Source organism: Ochotona princeps, chromosome 15 (assembly GCF_030435755.1).
Source record: "Ochotona princeps isolate mOchPri1 chromosome 15, mOchPri1.hap1, whole genome shotgun sequence".
NCBI lineage: Eukaryota > Metazoa > Chordata > Mammalia > Lagomorpha > Ochotonidae > Ochotona > Ochotona princeps.
This window is the reverse complement of record NC_080846.1, coordinates 21,606,422-21,632,115: the sequence shown is the minus strand read 5'-3', so window position 1 is coordinate 21,632,115 and position 25,694 is coordinate 21,606,422. Positions and strand designations below refer to the sequence as shown.

The 25,694-nt window shown below is 46.3% G+C and overlaps 1 protein-coding gene across 1 annotated transcript in view; it reads right to left on the bottom strand.

Annotated features, from left to right (window-relative positions):
* RASSF3 (Ras association domain family member 3) overlaps positions 1 to 25,694 on the bottom strand; it is a 122,414-nt gene that overhangs the window by 95,727 nt on the left and 993 nt on the right. The window lies entirely within an intron of this gene.

Here is a 25,694-nt window from a genome sequence, read left to right as displayed (position 1 = left end):
GGGTTTCTGCTGCCTTAGGCTGGCCCAGCGTGGGCTGTCGTAAGCATTTGGGGAGTGAACCAGCAGGTGGAAGAGCTCTCCTTCGAACTCCCTCTCATTATCTTTCCCTCTTGCCACTATGCTTTTCAAATGAATAACTTTAAAAATGTTCTCTGATCTTTGATCTTTTATTATAGCATAGCAAATGGACTAAAGTAGACACATTCATTACACCATCTCCTTTGAATTCGTAGCCAATTTCACAATGGTGAAGATGCAGCATTTTTTCAAGTTTAGTTTTTAACAGGATTTATTTTTTTGAAAAGGCAAAGTTACACAGATAGGCAGAAGGAAAGAGAAGGAGAAACCAAATCTTCCATGTGCTAGTTCACGTCTCAAACAACCACAGTAGCCAGGGTTGGGCCACGCTGGAGCCAGGAACCAGGAACTTCTTCTGGGACTGCAGCTTACCGGCAGGGCCCAGGTACTTCAGCCATCTTTGCTGCCTTCCCAGGCTATTTGCAAGGTAATGTATTTTAAAGGGGAAGCAGCCAGGAAGCAAGCCTGCCCCCATATGAGATGTCAGGGTTGTAGGCAGCAGCTTCATCCTCTTTGCCGTGATACCAGCCTCTCTTTTAATTGAAAAAAAAAAATTGTTTTCATTTCATTTGAGAGACAGAGATATCCACAAATTTACTTCAAGTGCCCACAACAGCCAGCGCTGGGCCAGGCTGAGGACGGGAGCTGGGAATTTCATCTAGGTCTTCTACAAGGATGGCAGGGACCAAGCACTTGAGCCATCGACGCAGCCTGTCGGGGTGTGTATTCATTGAAGCTGGAAGAGGAGTCAGGACCCAGCCCAGGGAGCACGCTGGGCAGCTTCTCAAGCGTTACATCAAACTCCCACCCCTTCAGGCAGGAATTTTGAGGGGAGAGAAAGGAGATAAGGAGCAGAACATTGACTTTCTTTTTTCTTTTTTAGGCTGCACATTTTCAGGAGAAGACAATAGGATTTCTGAGAGTTGGAAAGTGGCTAAGACAGGCAAATTGGGAGACAGGCAATTAGGACATCTGTAGGACAATCTTTGCCTTGTACAGTTACCTGATTCCTGCTCCATAAACAACAGGTCCCTCTCCCCTGCTGGGCAGAAAACCACACTTTGAATAATCAGATCTGAGGGTTTGTTCCGTGTTGAGGGGCCTCATGCCAGCTGAAAACAAGAGCTGTGTCAGAGTAGGAACTCCCCTGTTTAGAATAGCTCTGCAGAAGTTAAGCTGGCACCACAGCCTGCCCTGCCTAACTCCGTCTGTCCCCGGGTTTTGCTGCAAATCGTAAGTTATAATCAGAGGAAGGAAATGCCTGAGAGATCTAAAGGTTTTAATTGTTGTTGAGTACAGATGGTTTGTATTACCGCACAGGAATGTAGCTCAAGGTCAGGTTCTGCAATCAACCGCCTGAATATACAATTTAGTTCAACAAGCACCATTTCTGGGCAAAAGCCGTGCAGCTGCATTTCAGCAACAGTGGTGCCCAGAACACCAACTGACAGGTTAAACTATAAGGTTTTCAGGAATGGATAGTATAGGGGCCAGTACATGACCTAGCAGTTAAGACACTATATGCCATGTCCTGTATCAGAGAGCCTGGGTCCAGTTCCCAGCTCTTGCTCCCATTTCTAGTTTCCATTCCATGCAGGCTGTGGGAGGGAGCAGGTGATGGTTCCTGTGGTTAGGTTCTTCTCATCCTGTGGGCGACCTGGATTGAGTTCATACCTCCCCGCTTTGGCCTGGCCTGGCTCTGGTTATTGCCAGTATTTGGGGAGAAAAATCACTAGATGGGAGGCCTGCCCTTCTCTCTTTCTCTCTCGCTCTCTCTCATTCTCACTCTCTCGCAATTCCTCTCAGCTGCAAACAGATTTTTTTTTTTAATAAAAAAATTTTTAGATAAATCAACTGTATTTTCATATAAAGTAAGATCTTACCAGTGAGCACTAACAGAAAACAGGAGGTGAACCTAACTGGGAGACAATAAGCCAAGCCAACTCTACCACCAGGGTCCATGGTGTCTCCTAGTCTAGCATTGTGAGGATCGAGAGATGGGGCAGCTAGAAGGTAGTTGGAGACCAAGGTTGCACTGTGCACCTGTGCCAGAAAAATCACGTGGATGACTGAAACCTCAGTTATACCATGCAGATCTAATTTCCCCTTCCTAATCTGGAACACTTCAGATTTTTTTTTAAGATTTTTTATTTTTCATTGGAAAGTCAGATTTACAGAAAGAAGGAGAGAGAGAGAGAAAGAAAGGTCTTCTATCTGCTGGTTTGCTTTCTAAATGGCTACAATAGCCAGAGCTGAGCTGATCTGAAGCCAAGAGCCAGGAGCTTCTTCCAGGTCTCCTATGCACGTGCAGGTCCTAAGGCTTTGGGTCATCCTCTGCTGCCCTCCCAAGCCACAAGCAGGGAGCTGGATGGGAAGTGGAGCAGCCAGGATTAGAACCGGTACCCATTTGGGATCCTGGCACATACAAGGTGAGGACTTTAGCCAATAGGCTATTACCTTTCAAATAAATAACATAAATCTTTTCCAAGTTGTTATTGTAAAATATAAGAAACATGCATGGAAACTGGCCCAAGTCACAGGTAAGTCAGTAGCAAAGCCACATCAGAAGACTGCTCAGCTCCCAGGTCTTTCCCATGATGGAAAGCCAGAAGACGCTCCTCGAGCAGGAAAGAGGGAGGAGTGACTGTCTTCTTGGAGCTGCACCCATGGAGTGCATACAATCAGTTCTCCTTATATTAATAAAAATGTGGATAAAAAGTTGTGGGGTTTTTTTTTTTGTGTGTGTGTGTGTTAAGTGATACCCTGACCTGCTATACCACACTGCCCTGCCTTCAATTTATTTATCTCTTATAGTAATTGGGGCTGGTGCCCTGTATAATGTGCTAATCCTCCACCTGTGGGGCTGGCATCCCATATGGGCACTGGCTCATGTTTCACTTGTTTTTTTTTTTTTTTTTATAATCTATTTTATTGTGTTGTTGACAATCTTTACATAGTTAATTACAGTTAAAGAAAGAAAAAGAAAAGAAAAAAAAAGGTTCAGGGGGATAGGGAAGTGGGTAATACTATTATGTCCACATTGTTTCCATCTTGTATCTGAGGTAAAGGGGGATATTGAGGGGGAAGCCCCACCCGGTTTCCCGCCCACCCCAAGTCCCGGATGTGGGGCATGCTCTGAGATATGTGCTCGAGTGGTGTTAATAGTTCTCCGGTTATGAATCGCTGCCAGTTTCGCTCGATGAGGTCGTCCACTGATTGATACGGTCCATCATAAAGTCTCCGTTTGCCCCATATATCGCTGCCAACATTTAGCTGAGATGAATGAGTGAGTGCTGCCCTCCCAAGCCACAAGCAGGGAGCTGGATGGGAAGTGGAGCAGCCAGGATTAGAACCGGTACCCATTTGGGATCCTGGCACATACAAGGTGAGGACTTTAGCCAATAGGCTATTACCTTTCAAATAAATAACATAAATCTTTTCCAAGTTGTTATTGTAAAATATAAGAAACATGCATGGAAACTGGCCCAAGTCACAGGTAAGTCAGTAGCAAAGCCACATCAGAAGACTGCTCAGCTCCCAGGTCTTTCCCATGATGGAAAGCCAGAAGACGCTCCTCGAGCAGGAAAGAGGGAGGAGTGACTGTCTTCTTGGAGCTGCACCCATGGAGTGCATACAATCAGTTCTCCTTATATTAATAAAAATGTGGATAAAAAGTTGTGGGTTTTTTTTGTGTGTGTGTGTGTGTTAAGTGATACCCTGACCTGCTATACCACACTGCCCTGCCTTCAGTTTATTTATCTCTTATAGTAATTGGGGCTGGTGCCCTGTATAATGTGCTAATCCTCCACCTGTGGGGCTGGCATCCCATATGGGCACTGGCTCATGTTTCACTTGTTCCACTTTCAATCCTGTTTCCTGGTTATGGTCTAGGAAAGCAGAGGAGGATGACGCAAGTCCTTAGGCCCCTTCATCCATTTGGGAGACCTGGAAGAAGCTCCTGGTCCTGACTTCAGATGGACTCAGCTCTGGTTACTGAAACCATTTGGAGAGTGCATCAGTAGATGGAAAAACTCTTTCTGTGTCTCTCCTTCTCTCTGTAACTCTGCCTTTCAAATAAAGACAAAACAAATCTTAAAAAAAGATAACAATCTGGGCCCAGCCTAGTGGCTAAAGTCCCCGCCTTGCACGCACTGGAATCTCAAATGGGCACCAGTTTTAATGCTGGCAGCCCCACTTCCCATCCAGCTCCCTGCTTGTGGCCTGGGAAAGCAGTCGAGGGCAGCCCAAAGCCTTGGGACCCTGCACTCATGTGGGAGACCCGGAAGAAGCTCCTGGCTCCTCCTGGCTCCTCCTGGCTCCTCCTGGCTCCTCATGGCTCCTCATGGCTCCTCCTGGCTCCAGATCAGCTCAGCTCCAGCCATTGCAGCCACTTAGGGAGTGAATCAGTGGATGGAGGATCTTCCTCTCTGTGTCTCTTACTCTCTGTATATATCTGACTTTTCAATAAAAATAAAAAATAAATCTTTAAAAAAAGATACTAATCTCTACCTGCTGTGATGTTGTTGAAATTAACTTAATGTATATAAAGTACTTAGCATGGTGCCTGTTACTAAATTTTATCATTATCCACCTGTGAGCTCACTGAAGGCAGTAATCAAGATTTAGATATCTTTGCATATACAAATAATTGTAACACTGCCTTGCATGCATACCCAAAACATGTACCAAATAAAATTTGGTCGAAGGACTCCAATGTCTAACAATGTGACAACATTCTTGCTTCTTTTTTGGCTCATCATCAGAAATAAAGATTAAAAAAAATAGTTGATCCCCTAAAATGCCTAAAGAACATCATTGGCAATAAATGCAATACACTGCATTAGTCCATAGCGTTACAGCGTTAAATGGCAGCACCAAGTGGACTTGCTCACAGTATCCAAGTGGGGAGGAGTTTAAAGGACATGTGTGAGGTCCATCATCAGCATGTCAACAGGGCTGGAAATAGAAGGCAGAATTCCTGACATCACAGCAGTCAGGCAAGGGAATGAAGAGGGAGGGTCTAGACCCCTCTACAGGCCCTCATTAAAGTGGAGCTTCACAGCATACAGCACATTTCTGTAGATGGTGGAATTTTCTAAAGAAAGGTTCAGATAGATAGATAGATAGATAGAAAGATAGATTTTTTTTCTAAGATTTATTTATTTTATTACAAAGTCAGATACACAGAGAGGAGGAGAGATAGAGAGGAAGATCTTCCGTCCGATGATTCACTCCCCAAGTGACCACAACGGCCAGTGTGCGCCGATCCGAAGCCGGGAACCAGGAACCTCTTCCGGGTCTCCCATGCGGGTACAGGGTGCCAAAGCATTGGGCCGTCCTCAACTGCTTTCCCAGGCCACAAGCAGGGAGCTGGATGGGAAGTGGAGCTACCAGGATTAGGACCGGCGCCCATATGGGATCCCAGGGCGCCCAAGGCGAGGACTTTAGCCGCTAGGCCATGCCGCCAGGCCCAGATAGATAGATTTTTAAAAGCACTGCTTGCCCCAGTGTACTTACAAGCATGGAGTGATTTGTGTGGGCAGCTATTTTTAGCTCTACATGGGAACTTGGAAAGGAGTACAGATATCATATAAATGGACAGAATTCATCCTTCCCATTTAAATATACACATTGGAGCTGCAAAGAAAGTGATAGGCTTCTGTAATAGCAAGATAATAACAAGAAAATGGCTGCCAAGGTGTTGGTAATGCCCGACTGGAGGAAGCTGCTAGGATCTTGGTTGTTTTCCTCCCTTGTGTCAGCCAAAAAAACACAGGTGTTTTCATAAAAAGGGTGTGCAGAGTAGAGGGCTGAACTGCTAGGAAGCCTCAGCCCGGCCCTGAGGCTCCCTGGGAGAAGTCACCAAGTGATTTCTCCTCCACTGCCGGGGGTGACAGGCAGGCTGGAGGGCTGAGTTCATTGGCCCGGCTTTGACATTGTCAGGTGGCTCTGTGGTGTTCTGAGGCTCGTCCCTTTGAGAACCGACAGCCTCTCTTTGTCCAGAAATGTCTGGCTCAGTGTCTGCAATACACTGCCACAAAGCTCAGGGCAGGACATTAGATTGCTAGCAACGTCCCCTGTGGCCACTGCGGCGAGGGGGCTAACAGCTGGAAGCCTGCTCCTCGGGCACTGCCTGTTTTGTACCCAGGGACCCTCTGTCCCTGGCTACTCCTGTCGCTGGAGTTCATAATTCTCTTGTGAATTTGGTCAAACGCAGCTCTCTCCTCAGGGTGCCCGGAGCTATGCTTCTCTGCTGTACAACGCACATTGGCATGGGTCTTTCTGGAGGCAGAGTCCCTTAGGGTGCCAATGCTTATGTTTCTGGAAAATGCCTCTAGCTGAGATCACTGCCAATTCCATGAAACCACCTGCATGGGTCAGTTCTAAGGAGCCCGGAGGCAAACAATATTAAAAAACAAAAACAAAAACATAATCCTGAGTGAGGTTTCCTTGAGTGTTTAAAAATATTGTTTTATTTTCATTTTATTTAAAAGACAGAGAGATGGGGCAGAGGGCAGGGTAGGCAGGGGTAGAGAGAGTTAAATACATCTGTTGGCTCATTCCAAATGACTGTGACAGTTAGGGCTGGGCTGGGCTGAAGTCCGAAGCCTAGAACTCTGTCTGAGTCTTCCATGTCAGGGATCTATCTGTGTATCTGAACCATCATTTGTCACCTTCCCATGGTGCACATGAGCAGGAAGCTGGGCACAGCAGCGAAGCTGGGACTCAAAGCCAGGCACTTCATCACAGAAAGTAAGCATCCCAAGGGGCGTGTAATCACAGAGCCAGATCCCGCCCCCTTCACCCATACACACACTAAGACACCTTTCAGCCAGAAGCTGGCTTTCCAGGTGCTTAGACCCTGAGGCTAGCATCATCTCAAATTCCTCCCGCTGGACAGAGTAGGACCCTTCACTGGCTATGATGCATCATGCTGCAATGGTTGGGCCCTCGCCCTCCCGACGCCACACAGAATGCTGGGAGAAATGCCGTGGCTGACACTAACACAAAGCAGCTCAGATTCCCATAGGGGTTGTTCACATATGGCAGCAGTCATTGCAGTGCAGGGAGGGGGAAGGCAGGCAGCTCAACACCCACCCCCAAAGACAAGTTTTGCCTTTGTTGCCGGCTGCTGGATAGAAGTATGTTTCAACGTTCTAGTCAGCAAGTTATGCCAGCTGCACGCATGGCAGCTTGACAAAGAAAGAGGCCAGTATGAGAAGATATTAACATGCGAAATACCACTCAGAGACTGCCTTCTCCTCCCGGAGAATTCATAAACCAGCAGTGAAGTAAAGTGGTGGCCTTGAGGTCAGCTCTAGCTGTCTGTCGATATCATGCTGATGCCCAGGCAAGCTATTAGGACAAAAGCCTGAACTGCAACATTTGCCTTCCTACTCCATCTACCACTAAAGAGGGATTTCAGGGCAGCACCTCAAAAATCATCTCAGGAGAAGAAGTAGGTGTAATATTCATCTGGCTATTTTTAAATTCAATTGATTATTTACAAAGGAAACCATCTGTGTGGTATTTCTGTGTGTGCCCTCTCTGTTATGGCACAGTGCATTAAGCTACAGCCTGCGAGGCTGCTTTCCCACGTGAGAACCCATTGAGTCCCAGCTGCTCCGCTTTTGATCCAGGCTCCCTGCTGATGCACCCATGAAGGCAGTGAAAGATGGCCCAGGTATTCTAGCCCTGCCACACAGGTGGGAAAACCATATGGAGTTCTAGGCTCCTGGCTTTGATCTGGTTCATCCCTGGCAATTTGAGGCCATTTAGTGAGTGACTCCATGGATGGAAAATCTCTCACTGCCTTTCAAGTATGACATATTCTCTGCTTGAGGTTCAGGTTTCAAAGCAAAGAGCACATCCACAAATCAGTTCTCCAAAGCCTGAACAATTTGCAGGCCACAGTCTGAGGGATCCAAGATCAAAACTGAGCCAGCCAAGGCTAAATTCAGAGGGAGCCAGACATTCACAGGCTTAAGGACTGCAGGGGAAAAGGTCAAATAATTCCTAGGCAGACCTTGCATTAAAAAAAAAAGGTATGTTATTGACTTTTGAGAGAGCATGCACGCCTGTCCTCTGATTCATAATTTGCTTCTTAAACTAGGACAACTCCTTTAGGTGTGAAGCCATGCTCCCCACATGGGTAGCAAAGGCTCCCCTCCTTTCACACTCCCTGGTGCCTCCTAAGGCTTGCATGAACAGGAGGCTGGGATCAGGACGCAGGGCTAGGGACGGAAGCCAGGACTGAGATGTGGGACATGGACATTTGAACCACTAGGCCGTAGGCCCAGCCCAGATCCTGTATTTTTAACAGAAAGATTATACTTTGAAGATGTATGTTTAAGCTGTCTTAGAAAATACCTAGAAATGTATATTCTCCTAAAAACAGTGCTATTAAGAAAGTTTTGTTCTTGGATCAGCACACAGTGTTCTGTTTGGCACTGAGTAACTAAACATGATCTCTGGCCATCCTGAGATCTCCAGGTCTGTGGCTCTGAGGCTCAGCAGGGAGACTGGAGGAGATGCAGCGGGTGGAACCAGCCACAGCTCACAGTGGTGCTGGGCAAGAGATGTCACCAGCCAGGTGGGATGGGCCAGCAATGCAGATGGGCAGCTGTGCCCACACCCGGCAGCAGGCTGGAATCCAAGCAGGGGCAGACATCCAGCCCATCCCCTACCAGCCAGGCTGGGGCTCCAGGGAAGGGCTGTGTCTGAGCAGGAGCCTTATTTGAATTTGTGCAAAGAGCTGTGCCCCCAGGGAACTCAAGAGCAAGAGCAAAGGATGTGTGGCTTTTCTAAAAGGAGATATCAAGAGGGGAGCAGAATCTTGGCAGGGAGAGACAGTGTTATTTACATGCACATCTTCCTGGCTGGGCCACTGAACTCACAAGTGGCTCTAAACTTGTCCAGACCGAAACTTCTTTTGAAAGAAAGCTGAGTCCTCACCAACTCTTCTTGTATTTCACTTACAGATCCACTTACAGAGGAATGGTAATTAAACCAGAACCAGAATAGCCTGGTGGGCCAAAAAGCACAAGATGTTATTTAGAGTTTTCGGTACATTGGTACCCTCATGATAGACTGAACCAGACCCTGTACTGGCTGGCACATGCAAAAGTCAGTTCTGAGATCATATCAGGTGAGGTTTCTTGAGGGACTCCCCAACTGGACCATTGGATTCAAAACTTGAGTCACAAGAAAAATCATAGGATTTGTGGTCTGACCTTAGAATGAGGGTGTTGTGGCCTGGCATGATAGCCTAGTGGCTGAAGTCCTCACCTTTCATGCACCAGGATCTCATATGGTATCCATGCTGGTCTACTTTTCATCCAGCTCCCTGCCTGTGGCCTGGGATGATCCAAATCCTTGGGGTCCTGCACCCACATGGGAGACCTGGGAAGAAGCTCCTGGCTCCTGGCTTCGGATCAGCTCAGCTCTGGTCATTGCAGCCAGTTGGCGAGTGAACCAGTGGATGGAGGATCTCTCTCTCTGTGTCTCCTTCTCTCTGTAAATCTGACTTTCCAATAAAAATTTAAAAATGCAGAATGTAGGTATTGGGACTGGGCCTCCTTGATTACTGACACCTCTGAAGACGGTGGCATGCCCAGGTGCATAATGAGGGCATGATGGCCAGCTGATTTGGGCCTGCAGAGGACGTCAAGTGCCATGTTGGAAGATGGGAGAGGAGAGCAGGTTGTACAACTCTCCTGGCCAAGCTTTGGAAGCAAGTGTCTGGGTGCCAGCCAATGGACCTTGGAAACACCTTTCTGAACCTAGGAGCAATGGAACCTATGGTGTCTCAGAACTATCAAACTACTCAAACAACACACTTGGAACATTCATCTGCACTTTGGGGTTTCTAAGATGATATCAAGTGGACATCTTCCATCCCCAGTACTGATGTAGCTTAGCAGGTGGGAGCAGCCCCCTCACCTTACAGCCCCCACACATATAGGAAAAAAAAGGAAGAAAAGGAAAATTGGAAGCATTTGTCCCCCATACTTTGGCCCCCCTCATCCTTTTCAGTGGTCCTCATGGGAATGAATTTTTTTAAGCTATATAAACAACATGAAAAATAAAATTAAACTAAAGAATGGGACCCCACAGACAGATAGGGGGTGTCTGAGTATAGCCCTGCTCCACAGGGGAGAGAAGGTATAGACATCCTCTGGGGTGTTTGGAGTGTGACGAAAAATCCTTCAACAAATGGGCCCATTCCAACTAGAATGGGGTAAATGATCTTCACCGAAGACTAGAGTCCTCTATTCTAACAAGAGGAAGAAAAATCAGAGTTCATGATCAAATGGAATTACACTTTAAGTTTCGGGGCAAGTGTTTAGCCTAGTGAAGACACCAGTTAAGATGACCATATCAGGGCTGATGTTATCAAGTAGCAGGCGAAGCTGCTGCTACCTGAGAAATCCCATATGGGTGCTGGTTCCAATCCTTATTGCTCCACTTTCAATTCAGTTCCCTGAAAATGGCTGGAAAACACAGCACAAGATGACCCAAGGGTTTGGGCTCCTGTTACCCACATGAGAGACCCAAATGAAGCTCTTGGCTCCTGGCTTCATCCTGGTGGCCCAGTGCTGGCTCTTGTGGCCATTTGGGGAGTGAACCAATAGATGGAAGATTTCTTTCTCGCATTCTCTCCTTCTCTATATAACCCTGACTTTCAAATAAACAAATAAATCTCACATATACATGTATATGAACAAATGACTGATGCATGTTTACATGTGTGTATGTATAACTATATGTACATACATGTATGTGTGTGTATATATGTGCATGTGTGTAAAACATTCTTTATAATTTCTCAGCCTTTTGCCTATGTGCAAAAGATAAGTCTGTTTTGATGCAAAAAGTCTTGAAATCCTGATATGTATTTTCATGAACCTTTTACAGAATGCTTGTGGTTACACTTTAAAAAATTTTTATACCAAAATAAACTTCCGTTTTAATTCCACTTTCCATCAACTTTTGGAATTGCCCCCTGATATGTATTTTCTCTCACACACACACATTTTGTTAAAAAAAAATCGAAGAAGCAGACGCATACACAACATCAGGGATTTCTACGCAACAATTCTTCCACCATCCAGCTTGAGTTACAGCAAGAGCAGCACCTTCTCACTGCCTGGGGAAAGGCTGCGCTTTGTGCAGCGCATGCCCATTAAGCAGGGGTAGAAGGGAGCCCCAGAAGCCCGGCAGTGCAGGTGCAAGAAAGGACAGCTGTGGCCGGGACCTGGACTTCCCAGGCCAGCAGCTCTATCTATGGGATTTTGTGAGGGACTTCCAAGGAACACGGCTTCCAGCAGCTGCTTTTCCGTTTTTTTTTCTCTCTATCAGTGCTTATACCTACAATGTCATGACACACACAAAGTGAAGAAAGCTGGAGTTGTGACTGCAGCTGACAGACTATATCATTGTAAAATACAAGAGACAGTGTGGAAGGGAGTAGAGGAAGGGAGGACAGCCCGACACCTATAAAATTATAAAATGGAAAATAAGAATAAAAAGGAGAAACAAATTTAAAAACAAGTAATAATGAAAAAAATTCTTTATTTACTTATCTGAAAGACACAGTTACACCATGGGAGAGAGAGAGCTCTTCCATTGTGTGGTTGATTCCCCAAATGGCCACAGTGACCAGGCTGAAACCACGAGTCTGAAACTTTATCTTGGTTCTTCCACGTAGATGGCAAGGCCAAGTACTTGGTCCATTTTCTGCTGCTTTCCCAGGCACATTAGCAGGGAGCAGAAGTGGAAGTAGAGCAGCCGGGACTTGAACCAGCACCTCTTTGGGAGACTGGGTATCACAGGTGGCAGGTTAGCCCACTGCTTCACAATGCCGTTGTGGCCGCTCGGGGAGTAAACCAGCAGACAGAAGATCTCAAAGCCTTGGGATCCTGCACCTATGTCAGAGACCCAGAGGAAGCTCCTGGCTCCTGGCTTCAGATCAGCTGAACTCCAGCCATTGCGGTCACTTGGAGAGTGAATCATCGGGCTGGAGTTCAGCTGATCTGAAGCCAGGAGCCAGGAGCTTCCTCTGGGTCTCTGACATAGGTGCAGGGTCCCAAGGCTTTGGGCCATCCTCGACTGCTTTCCCAAGCCAGAAGGAGGGAGCTGGATGGAAGTAGAGCAGTTGGTATGTGAACCAGGACCCATATGGAATCCCAGATCTACAAGGCAAGAATTTAGCCACTGAGCCATTGCACCAGGCCTTCAGTTGAATCTTCTGGAGAGCACAAGGGCTGTTTCAGGTGTTCCCTACATCCCAATCTTTGTGCTATAGCTCAATGTGAGTGAGCAGTCCTGACCCCTGGGTTCTTTAGTGGGGGAGGAGAAAGAGGGATGGTTGTACACGGGAAGTGCGGGGGGAGTGTGCCTGAGAGTGGCCAGTTGCACACCCCTTCATGGTCCATTGGCTGGAACTTAACTATTCATGACACACAGAAGGGAGGAAGGGGAAGAAACATGGTGTGCCCAGGCAGAAGGGCAGAGGGTGGGCGTGGGTAGTGCTGACAGCCCCTGTGTCTGCGTGGAGAGCGAGTGCCATGGGCCTCTCTGCAGCAGATTCTGTCCACATCTTTCTCTGCACTCAGGAATGATAGCTGCTACCATAGCTGTGACAGACAAAATCAAGGTCAAGAACCAGAGTGACTATCACCTCTCAGCTCCCGGTGAGTTGTCACCCAGGTTCCACCCCTAGAGACTTGCCATGGTTAGCCAAGCCGTTATCTCTGAACCAGGATCCTGCAGCAGCTTCCACCCACCAGGCCTCTTTTGAAATCAATCTGCCCCAACAGTTGGCAAAGCCCAGCTGCTCTTCAGCTCCCACAGCCTGAGCAAGAGAATCAATTATCCCTGCCCTCAATGACGACAGCGTTCAAGGTCTTGGCCTCAGCCCATAAAACTGTGCTTAATCTGGACCTAATCACTTGAACAACTGCTTTTTGCCCTTGTCCCCACCTGGCAACGATGAAAACAACACCTTCCAGTATCAACAGCCTGGAAACTCAACCCCCAGGAGGTAGGCACTGGCACGCACAGAAACTCCCATTTTACAGATACAAGGTGGATAGCACAGCTAGAACAGGAAATGCCTTTTTTATCTGTAGCACATCAGCCCACCATCTTGTATTCAATTTATTTTACTCATCCGAGAAGCGAACAGATAAACAGAGAAGGAGAGGAAGACAAACAGAGAGAGAGAGAGCTCCTACCTGCTGGCTGGTTCACTTCCTAGGTGCCTGGGAGACAGAACTCAATCCAGGTCTCCTACTGGGTGGCAGAGACCCAACCACTTCGGCCATCAATGCCACCTCCCAGGCTGCGCATTAGCAGGAAGCTGGAGTCAGGAGCGGAAGTGGGACTAGAACTCAGGCACTCTGAGAGGGAACGAGAGCATCCCAAGCAGTGGTTTGCTGCTATTCCAATCACTTGCCCCCACCTGCCATCGTTAAGGTTGGCTCTCATGTCAGCTTGTGATGGTGACGGTCTGTGGTCCAGATCCCTGCCTGAAGTCCTCTATGTGACAAAGGCTCAGCACCCACCTGCTTTAGACTTCTCAGCGTTGCCTCAGTCCCCTGCTTGTCCACCCACACTCTGGGTAATTTTAGCAATGAGCTTCATAACTGAACCGTTAGGAGTTGGAGCTCTGTCTCCTTTTAGAAAAAGCTCCTTTTGGTTCGAAGGATATCTGTTTAGTTTACTGAGTGTCCGCTGCAAGGTTCTAAACACTGCCGGACACTGTATTCTAAGGTCAATACTACTGCTTCCAGTGAGTTCTGCTTTGGAATGTGCTTTCCGAATGCTTTGCAATAGTGAGATGCGAATGGATTAAACGATGAAATAAAAAATGTAAAAGAGGATGGTTTGCATTCCTGTGGGGGAAGAAGGCAGAAATGTCTAGGATAATGAGCATTCTTAGAAAAGCTTCCCTCCTCTCTTCTTTTGGATGGAGTTCCATCAGCAAGGCTCCTTAGTCTCTTACTGGTAATTCGTGCATGAAGATCCCTCCTGTGCCCTCTTAACACACTTCCCGAGTTAAAGCAAGAGTTTCTGCATTCATGGACTGGCTTTCTATTTCTGGCTGCCGGGATGGTTGTAGTTTACTACCTCCTACTAATGTATGCAGGGTTTAGCTTAAGGTTGTTAAAAATATATGCAAGGGGCAGGTGTCATGATGCAGTGGCTTAATTTACCACTTGGGACGCCCACATCACATACTGGAGTCCCTGAGATTGATACTTGTCATCTAGCTTCCTGCTAGTGCATATTCTGGGAGGCAGCAGATGATGGCTTGAGGACTGAGACGCCCTGCAACTCCTGTGGGAGATCCGGATGGAGTTCCTGGACCCTGGATCTGCCTCGGCCCACCACTAGCTGTTGCCGGCATCTGGGGAATGAACCAGGGGATTAAAGAGCTGTAGCTATCTTTCTCTTGCCAATTTATCTTTCCAATAAAAAAATTTAACAAATTCTTAAAAATAGGTATATATTTAACAAGTGTTCAGACATGCCAAATTGTTTTCTCTCAAAGACCAAGTTTACTTCTCTGTGAGAGATGATGGATTGTAAAAATGTGATAGGAAAGGAGTTATTTGCTGAATCTGGGGACTAACAAAGAAAATAAGTCTTTAACCCAACGCACGTCAGTGGTTCCCAAAGGATAAGGGGCCATTTATTGTTTCTGAAACTTCTCTTTTGAAATTACATATACTCCTGTCAAATAGGGAACATTGTCCATCAGGTGAGGACCTCGCCGTTGAGCCATTGTGCCAGGCCCTGCTCTACATCTTAAAAATATTCACTGAGAACAAGGATTTGAGGAAGAATTTAAGACCACCATATCCTGTATCAGACAGCCTCAAGTTCCTGTTCTGCTTCCAAATGCAACTTCCTGCTAACGTGAACGCTGGCTGGACTCACTAATGCTTCAAGCAACAGGGTCTTTGCCACCCATGTGGGCATCCCATATTGAGTTCCTAGCTTTCACTGGTGTGTGAGCCTTTGGGAAGTGAACCAGCAGATGCAAGATCTGTTTCTCACTCTCCTGTGTCTAGATCAGACTTTTAGACTTTCACACTCACTGTACTCATTCTATGTCTCATTTGTATGCCTGATGGAATCTCAGACTAGATATGTACAACACTATATTCCTTACCTTCCCTGCCAGCTCTGCTTCTCTCCTTGCCTTCCTCATCTCAGCAGATGGACATTCTGTCTTTGAAGCTGCCCTTCACTGTCAGCTAGATCTTCAAATATATCCAGCTCCAGACGACACTCCCGCCTCCGCTGCCACTACCCCCATCTGAGCTACTACAATCTGCTTGGGCTTCCATACCAACCTCTCACTAGTTGTTATAACTGCCCTCATTCTACTTTTGCCTCCCTAGAGTTTACTCTCAGTCAGTAATCCCACTGATCTCTTTAGAAGAAAAACCTCAATATGTTCATGGTAAATGGAATTAAAAGTAACTGCATTTTGGTGCCCAAAACATGAAATCTGTGCACAAATTTTTGTAATATATGTTTTTCATGAATTCTGTGAAAATCTCTCCTGTGTATGGGTTACAAAGTCTTTTTTGGCACCAAAACAAACATAAACTTTAATTCTATTTTCCATGAACTTGTTTTGATTAAAAATTTATTTATTTATTTATTTTTTGAAAGAAAGAGAGGGAACTAGAGCAAGAGACTCTTGCATACCTCAAAATGCTACACTGGCTAGGCCTGGTTCACACTGAAGCTGTGAGCTCAGGACGTCATCATGGTCTCCTGTGTGGGTATCAGAGGCCCAGACACTTGCGCCATCTTCTGTTGCTTTCTCAGACACATTAGCAGGGAGTTGAATCAGAAGTGAAGCAGCCAGGATTTGAACCAGAGTTCGAGTATTGGTTGCTGGTGTTACAAGCAGTGGCTTAGTCTACTTGTGCCACAACACCATTCCAAGTTGTTTTTATTTCTGGTTTTTTCGTTTGTTTTTATTGGAAAGGCAGATATAGAAAAAGAAGGGGATGCAGAGACAAAGATACTCTGTCCACTGGTTCACTCCTCAACAGTCGGTGCTAAGCCAATCCAAAGTCAGGAACGTGGTGCCTCCTCTGGGTCTTCCACACAGATGCAGGGTCCCAAGGCTTTCAGCCATCCTCTACTGCTTTCCCATGCCACAAGCTGTAAGCTGGATGGGAAGCGGAACAAGCAGGACACAAATCGGCAGCTGTATGGGATCCCGGCACGTGCAAGGTGAGGATTTAGCAACTAGGATATTGCAATGGGCCACCAACCCAAACTTCAAATACCCTGGATTTGTGCTAAGTCTGCGTTTAAAAAAGGTTTTGAACAGAACCTATCTGCATTTTGAAAGCATTGATCCTGAAGATGTGTTTCTACCACATTCTAACTGGACCTGGAGGGGATACTGGGCCCATCAGTGAAGATGCCTATGTCCCAGGTCAGAGTACATGGGCTTGACATTCATTTCCATCTCCTGCCCCCAGCTTCCTGTTCCTGTAGCTCCTGGGAGGCAGTGGTGATGACTCAGCCAACTGAATTCCTGCCACACACATGAGAGACCGGGACAGAGTTCCAGGATTCCAGTAGCACTATGTGTACCCCTTTAGGGAGTGAGTCAGCACATGGTGCTCTCCATATGTCTCTCTGCCCTTTAAGTAAATAAATAAGTTAAAGCAAAGAACAATCGCCTTGAAAAGCGTGAGACGGTCACAAGGCCGAAGAAAGAACAGGTGGTTTTGTTCCTCAGATCAGAGATTGGTTCAAGGACTAAAAGTGCAGGGAGTCATGCAAGAAGTTTGTTGTCATTCAAACCACATCACAGCTTCTTACATGAATAAATATCCCTTCAGGGAAAATGTTTAAGCAGAGACTGGTGAGCTGTGACAGGTTGTTCAGTGTGATCTGAAAGGAAGTAAGGATGACTAACATCCCATCTCATTTCTTTCTGAGATCTGATGATTCTGTGGCCTGCAGAGAGCTGCAGATGCTTTGAACTTGAATGACCCATTTCTTCCAGTGCCAAAGGATGTTTTATCCCAAAGCAGCTCTTGATGGAATCCTTCATAAAAATCCCAACGTTTGGGCCTGGCACAATAGACTAGTGGCTAAAGTCCTTGCCTTGTATGCGCCGGGATCCCATATGGAGGCTGGTCATGTTCCAGCTATCCTGCTTCCTGTAAAGTTCACAGCTTGTGGCCTGGGAAAGCAGTAAAGGATGGCCCAAGGCCTTGGGACCCTGCACCCACATGGAAGACCTGGAAAGAAACTCCTGGCTCCTGGCTTTGGATTGGCTCAGCTCTGACCGTTGTGGCCGCTTGGGAAGTGAATCAGCGGACGGAAGATCTTCCTCTCTGTCTCTCTCCTTCTCTCTGTAAATATGACCTTCCAATAAAAATAAACAAAATCTTTTTTTGGAAGATTTATTTTTTTTTATTGGGAACTCATATATACAGAGAGGAGGAGAGACAAAGAGGAAGATCTTCCGTCCGTTGATTCACTACCCAAGCAGCCCAAATGGCCTGAGCTGAGCCGATCCGGAAACAGGAGCCTCCTCCGGATCTTCTATGTGGGTGCAGGGTCCCAAGGCTTTGGGCTGTCCTCCACTGCTGTCCCAGACCACAAGCAGGGAGCTAGATGGGAAGCAGGGCTGCTGGGATTAGAACCGGCACCCATATGGGATCCTGGCACTCACAAGGCAAGGACTTTGGTGGCTAGGCTACCATACCAGGCCCAAAAATAAACAACAACAAAAAAATCCCATCTTTCGTAGGCAGAAGTTTGCCAGTCCCATTGTTTTCAGATGCTGGTCTTCATCCCTCCTGGGCCCACTACCAGGCACATTTATCTGTCTGCCTTCCCTCTGGCGTCCAGTGATTCTGCATCAGGAAAAGCAGCACTCAGGCAGTCATTTGCTTCCTCCCTATTGCTTAATCAGCTGCAATCCAGCCAGAGTTCACCTTTTTTCTTAGTTAATGATTGAACCTTGTCTAATGATTGAACTGGCCATTGGAGTGTGATAGTAACAGTTACTGAAAAGAAAAGGCTAACAACTTTCAGACTGTTTAAGACCGTAGGGAGGAAATGAAACATTGGGTGATATCTAAATCAATGCGGAAAGGGATACTGACGAAAAATACTGATTACATCACAGGATCTTAGAACACAAGTTGCTAACTTGGAAATAGGACAGTGCAGACCAGGGTCTGGTGGGTAAGTGGTCTCAGCTTTCCCTCTCTGCTTTTCTGTACCTCTTCTTCCTTCCCCTTCAAAACATATCCTCCCCCAAATCGAGCATGCTAAACTCTGCTACACCCTTCTCAAAGTGATCAAAGCATAGAGAGAAGGTGCTGGATGTCTACAGTTTCAGGGACATAAAGCCAGTTGGTAAGGCTCTTCTGAATTGGGTGATAATGCTGTGTTCTGTTCCCAGATTGGCTGATGCCAGTGCCCTGATGCCATTAGAAGGTCTTTGCCACTTGTGCAAGGTGGGCTGACACTGCTGTGTACTTAAAAATATGAGGGTTTTTCAAAATGTTGTAGAAAAGTGGTATTACAAGCCCAGAGTAGTGGCCTAGTGGTTTAAGTCCTCTCCTTGAACGTGCAGGGATCCCATGTGGGCACCGGTTCTAATCCCAGCAGCCCCGCTTCCCATCCAGCTCCCTGCTTGTGGCCTGGGAAAGCAGTTGAGTATGGCCCAGGGCCTTAGGACCCTGCACCTGCATGGAGACCCAGAGGAAGCTCCTGGTTCCTGGCTTCAGATCAGCTTAATTATGGCCGTTGTGGTCACTTGGGGAGTGAACCATTGGACAGAAGATCTTATCTCTGTCTCTCTTTCTCTCTGTATATCCGACTTTCCAATGAAAATAAATCTTTTAAAGATTTTATTGGAAAGTGAGATATACAGAGAGGAGAAAGGACAGAAAGGAAGATCTTCCTTTTGATGATTCACTCCCCAAGTGACCGCAATGACTGGAGCTGAGCCAATCCGAAGCCAGGAGCCAGGAGCTCTTCCAGGTCTCCCACATGAATGCAGGGTCCCAAGGCCTTGGGCCATCCTCAACTGCCTTCCCAGGCCACAGGCAGGGAGCTGGATGGGAAGCAGGACTGCTGGGATTAGAACTGGCACCCATATGGGATCCCAGTGTGTTTGAGGCAAGGACTTTAACCACTACTCTATCATGCTGGGCCCCAAATAAATCTTTTATTAAAAAAAAAAAGGCAGGTTTATTTAAAAAAAAAATGAAGTCCATGCAGAGATTTTTTACAGCATGTATTTTATAGAAACTTTTTGAAGACTACTCCAAACTTGCAGTCTCATCAGTAGAGAAACTGAAAGTACTTTTTGAAACATTTTCTAGCCATAAAATTAATGAAAGCGAACCTTAGGGACTCCGTGTTGCACAGGTCTAAACTGAATCCTAGCTCAAATGCCCACCTTAGAGGGCTTCTTTAAGATAACAGGAATACCAGGCCCAGCACACTAGCCTGGTGATTAAAGTCCTCTTATTGCACACACGGGGATCCCATAACGGCGCTCGTTTGTATTCCAGCTGTTCCACTTCCTATCCAGCTCCCTGCTTGTGGCCTGGGGGAGCAGGAGACCGGGAAAGAATCTCCTGGCTCCTGGCTTCAAATCAGCTCAACTCCATCTGTTGCGGCTATTGGGGAGTGAACCATTGGATGGAGATCTTTCTCTCTCTCCTTCTCTCTCTAAATCTTTCTAATAAAATAATAAATAAATATTTTTTTAAAAATTAGGAATATGAGCCCAGCGGCGTGGCCCAGCGGCTAAAATCTTTGCCTTGAATATCCTGGGATCCCATATGGGCGCCGGTTCTAATCCCGGCAGCTACACTTTCCATCCAGCTCCCTGAATGTGGCCTGGGAAAGCAGTTGAGGACGGCCCAGTGCCTTGGGACCCTGCACCCGCGTGGGAGACCCGGAAGAGGTTCCTGGTTCCCGGCTTCGGATCGGCGCAGCACCAGGCATTGCGGTCACTTGGGGAGTGAAACATCGGACAGAAGATCTTCCTCTCTGTCTCTCCTCCTCTTTGTATATCTCATTTTGTAATACAATAAATAAATCTTTTTAAAAAATTAGGAATACTAGTTACCACTCACTAAATATTTTTATACCAAGCACTGGACTGAGGAGTTTTCTATGATGGCCTCCTTAGCTCTCCAGGACCACCCCCATGAAGCAGGTGATATTACGCATTTTACACTCACGGACTGGTGTAATGCAGCTGAGTGTGACTTAACCAAGGCTACCCAGCCAGAACACCTCTTCTCCTCCCCCCTCTTCTTTTCTTTTTGTTTTTCCCCACATGGAAAATACACTGGGAAGTAACTGACACCAAACAGCATGCCTTCTTCCTTTTTCTCTTTTTCTTTATTTTAAAGTAAGGATTTATCTCCTTTAGATTCCTAGTAGGAAAAGAGAAAAAGGAGGGATGGAAAAAAATCTTTTATTTTTCTCCTTTGTAAAATCAGTTAAGCTCCATCAACCTCCACCTCCCCATGTATGAAAGTGGGAGTGGAGCTGAGCATCTGCCCAAGGGTCTTAGACGTCCTGGCCTGGACACCTGCCTCTGGTCCAAGTGCAGCATCCTGCCAGGGACGACCCTGGGAAGCAGCAGGCAGCTGATGCCTGCAACAAACAGGTTCCTGCCCTTCACCTGGGAGATCTTCATGAGCCCACACCCAACCATCGTGGGCATTTATATCTGGGAGCTCATGCTCTGTCTACATCTCTTCCTAGTTTATCTAACTTTATGTTAAGAAAATTATTTATTTTTATTGGAAAGTCAGATATACAGAGAGGAAGAGAGACAGGGAGAAAGATCTTCCGTCTGATGGTTTACTCCCCAAGTGGCCACATCGGCCGGAGTTGAGATGATCCAAAGCCAGGATCCCAGAGCCTCTTCCAGGTCTCCCACGTGGGTGCAGGGTCCCAAGGCTTTGGGACGTCCTCGACTGCTTTTCCAGGCCACAAGCAGGGAGCTGGATGGGAAGTGGAGCTGCCTGGATTAGAACTGGTGCAAACATGGGATCCCGGCGTGTGTAAGGTGAGGACTTCAGCACTAGGCTACCACACTGGGCCCAATGTCTGTTCCTCTTAAAAATTATATACATACATAAATAAGCTTCTTTAATGGTAGAAATCATACTTTGATAGAATCATGGTGAGAAATTTAAAAATCTAATAAGCACTTAGAATCTTAATCTTAGCAATAAAAATGATGATGATAGTGATCGCAGATCTAAACCTTAGTACTATGCATAGATACTGCTTTCCTCCTATCTGTGGCTAACCCAGGGAGGGACAGGAATCAATAATCGAGCTCCCCCTGCTGGCCTTACTGTCAACACACACAACCAGCTATTTCTGCCACTGACCCCATTGGGGCGCAGGAAGACAGTAGGTTCTGCCCGCTGCTGACCTTCTGGCCAGGGTCTCTCAGTGGACAAGAGGCATAGAGAAGGCCCCGAAAGTAATGAGAGCACTGCTATTAACTCGCAGGGAAGAATCATCCCCAGGGTGTGTTCGAGGCTGAACCACATAAAATTAGCAGATATCCCACCATTTCCAGCTTATATATGTGGCAATTTTAATGGTTGAACCTAATGATTGCTGCTACAGAGGGTATCATTAAAGACCTGTGTGTGTTTTAAAGTGTTAACCAAATTATAAAGGCCACAAATCAATGGTGAGTTTAACCACAGCTTGGGGGCCAGCAGAATCTGGGATCTGGACTGGAGGGACAATCTCTCCTCACATGTAGGCAGACACCTCATGGATTATTTTTTTAAAGATTGATTTATTTTTATTGGAAAGACAGTTTAAAAGAGAGAAGGAGAGACAGAGAAAGAGATCATCCAGCAAGATTCACTACCTAGATGGCCACAACACCTGGAACTGAGCCAATTAGAAGCCAGAAGCCAGGAGCCTCTTCTGGGTCTCCAAAGCAGGTGTAGGGTCCCAAAGCTTTGGGCCATCCCCTGCTGTTTTCCCGGCCACAAGCAGGGAGCTGGATGGGAAGTGGAACAGCTGGGACATGAACTGGCACCCACATGGGATCCTGATGCTTAAAGCAGGAGGATTTTGGCTAATTGAGCCATTGCACGGGTCCCCCTCGGAGACAGTTAGAACTGCAGGTGCTTTCCCCATCATCTATATATATATATACACATACATACATTTATATATACATATGTACACATATGTGTGTGTTTCAAAGATTTTTGTTTCAAAGATTTATTTATATGAAAGGCAGACTGAGAAAGGAGCTGGGGTGGTGAGGAGACTGAGTCATCTCCCATCTATGGGTTCATCCCCAAATGTCTGCAATGGCTAAGGCTGGGCCAGGTGATACCAAGAGCCTGGAATCCCATTGTGGTCTCCCATGTGGGTGCAGGTGCCCAAGTACTTTCACCATCTCTCTCTGCTTTCTCAGACACACAATAAAGGAGCTGGATCACAAGCGGAGCACTTGGGACTCTAACCTGAGCTCATATGGGATGCTGATGTTGCAGGAGATGGTTTAACCTATGATGCCACAGTGACTCCCCTGCCTGTGACCTGAGAAAGCAGTTGAGGCCAGCCCAAAGCCTTGGAACCCTGCACCCGCATGGGAGACCCGGCAGAAGCACCTGGCTCTTAGCTTTAGATCAGAGCAGCTCCAGCAGTTGCAGCCATTTGGGGAATGAATCAGCAGGTAGAATATCTTTCCAATAAAAATAAGTAAAAATAATAAGATGTTCAATTTTTTTAAAAGCTATTTATTTAAAAGTGGGAGCCACACAGAAGCAAGAGAATTGTTGTCTTGGTTTTGGGCCAAACTCTAAAGCTTCTAAGGATTTCTACACTGAAGCTCACGCCGTGGACAGCACCACGACCAACAGCAGTGCAGGTTATCCCTGGACCATTTGACATGATTGCCTGGTCCTGCATCTTGAGATATAGTGCCAAGATCTGGGATTCTGTGAACAACCTTAGGACCACGGTGCTGGCCTTTTTTCATGCCTTTAAAGGCAACAAGAAGGAAGTTATCAACAAGCTAATGTATTAAAACAAGGCATTAAACCGCCACATCTTAGGTGTATCTCATGAAAAGGCAATACCCAGGATACAATTCATTTAGTCCTCATGACCCTTGATGAGGTCTGTGTCGCTATACTCTAATTGTACCTACAGGAAATTCCATGCTGGGATGGCAGGCCCCAAATGGGGAAAGCACTACTCAGCCATAGAAGCATTTGGATGGGGAAGGTGATGGATGTGAAATCAAGGCCTGGACTCCCCAAGACAGCAACCTCTCTATCTTAAAGTCACCAAGTTTCATACAGTTGAGCTAAAACAAATAGTCACTTTATCTTTTTCTACAATGTGCAGAGCCACATAGTAGAGCACTGAATACGTTTTAAAAATGGAAATAAGAAAATAAATTATTCAAGTAGCGCCTTCTGAGAAATTTCCAAGGGCATTTGTTTAAACCTTGCCCTTGAAGTTCAATTTTTTTCAAGTCAAACAAGCATATATTTGTTCTCCCTAGTGCTTTTCGTAATACTACTATTATTCTCCCTGCCCTCGCCACAATCATGCTATTAAATTACAAACTGTATTCTTAGTCCAAGCTTTTTCTTCTTATGACACAGGCTTTTTCTGAAGTTAATTTTAAGAGTGACACCACTTTGCAAGAACTCCAATAAGCTCCATTGGTAAAACACACATCAATTGCTGCTTAAAATGAAGCCATCAGCCTGCCAGAAAAGCTATGATTCATGCCGTGTGCGGATTCCCCTCTGGCTTCCTATGTCCCTGCCAAGTACAATTAAGTTGACTGAGAATTTAGCACATGTGAACCACACACGCTGAACAAACGTTTCCAGACGGCTGTGCGTGCTGGCTTGGATCGAGTTAACTTTGTTACTGGGAAAACAAGCAGCCAATCGCGAAGCGAGTTTTTTGTACTCGGCGTTGGCAAAATGAGTAGCAGTTTCATTCGGTAATCCGACAAAGAGACATGTCAGTGAGCTCCCAGGAAAATGATGTGACACCCAAGGATCATATAAGGAACTGACCCGACCTTTGGACAAACAACTACTTCTTTTTAAGAAAAGCTTTGTTGTGTGGGAGGGGCAGATGGTAATGAATGAGGAGCAGGCTGCCACTTGTAGCATTTCCTTTGGAAGCTCAGAAATCCAAGGAGAAAGAGTAGAAATGGAAGTGCTGGGCCGGCAGAACCCCCTAGTAGGTAGGTCATAGATTTGTGTCTCTAGGAAAACAGTGCATATGTGTGTGCTCCGCAAAGCTTGCGGCAAAACAGAATTTAAAAAAAAGTTATTGTTGGAGCCAAATTTTTTGAAATCCATACACAGTTTTTCATAATACACACTTTCTGAACTTTTAAAGATTATTTATAAGTTTAGGTATTTGGAAGGGAGAGTGGCAGAGACAGATGAAGAGACAGAGATCTTTATCTATCCCTTGTTCGTTTCCCAGTTAACCTTTGCAGCTACGCTGGTCCATCCTGGTCTTCCTTACGAGTGGCAGGAGCCCAAGTACGTGTGTCATCTTCTACTGCTTTCCTAGGTGTAATAGCAGGAGCTAGACAGGGGCCTGATCAACTGGGACTGCAATTAGCACCTCAGTAAGGGATGCTAGAATCACAAGTGGCAGCTTAACGTGCTATGCCACAATACCGGCCCCTAGTAACTTTTTGAAAACCTCTCATAGGCACAGATTTTTTTTTTTTGCACCAAAATGAACTTATCTGTTGTTTTCATGACTCTCACAATGTTTTTTTTTTTTAGAGATTGAAAGGGAGAGAGAGAGAGCATGTGCTCATTAGTATGGTTGCATTTCCCGCTGCCCATGGGGCTCCGGGCTGCAACAGGCTGAATCTAGGAGCTGGGAACTCAGCTCAGGTAGCTCACTTGGTGCCAGCACAATGGCTCAACTGGCTAATCTTTCACGTCCAAGTGCAGCATCCTATATGGGCACTGGTTTATTTCCCAGCTGCTCCACTTTCCATCCAATTCCCTGTTTGTGGCCTAGGAGGGCAGCAGAGGATGGCCCAATACCTTGGGACCTGCACCCACATGGGAGACTTGGAAGAGGCTCCTGGTTCCTGGCTTCAGATTGGCTCAGTTCCAGCGATTATGGCTATTTGGGGAGTGAACCAGCAGATGGAAGTTCTTCTGTAAATCTACCTTTCCAATGAAAATAAATAATAAATCTTAAAAAAAAAAAGATATCTTGGGCCCAGCGCAGTAGCCTAGTGGCTAAAGTCAGGATCCCGTATGGGTGCCGGTTCATATCCCAGCTGCTCCACTTCTATCCAGCTCTCTGTTTGTGGCCTGGGAAAGCGGTAGAGGACAGTTCAAGGCCTTGGAACTCCACAAAAAGCTCCTGGCTCCTGGCTTTGGATTGGCTCAGTTCCAGCCATTGTGGTCACTTGGGGTGTGAACCAGCAGATCGAAGATCTTTGTCTCCCCTTCTCTCTGTAACTTTGACTTTCCAATAAAAATAAATCTTTTTTTTTTTTTTTTAAAAGGTATCTCTATTGGGAGGCAGCAACC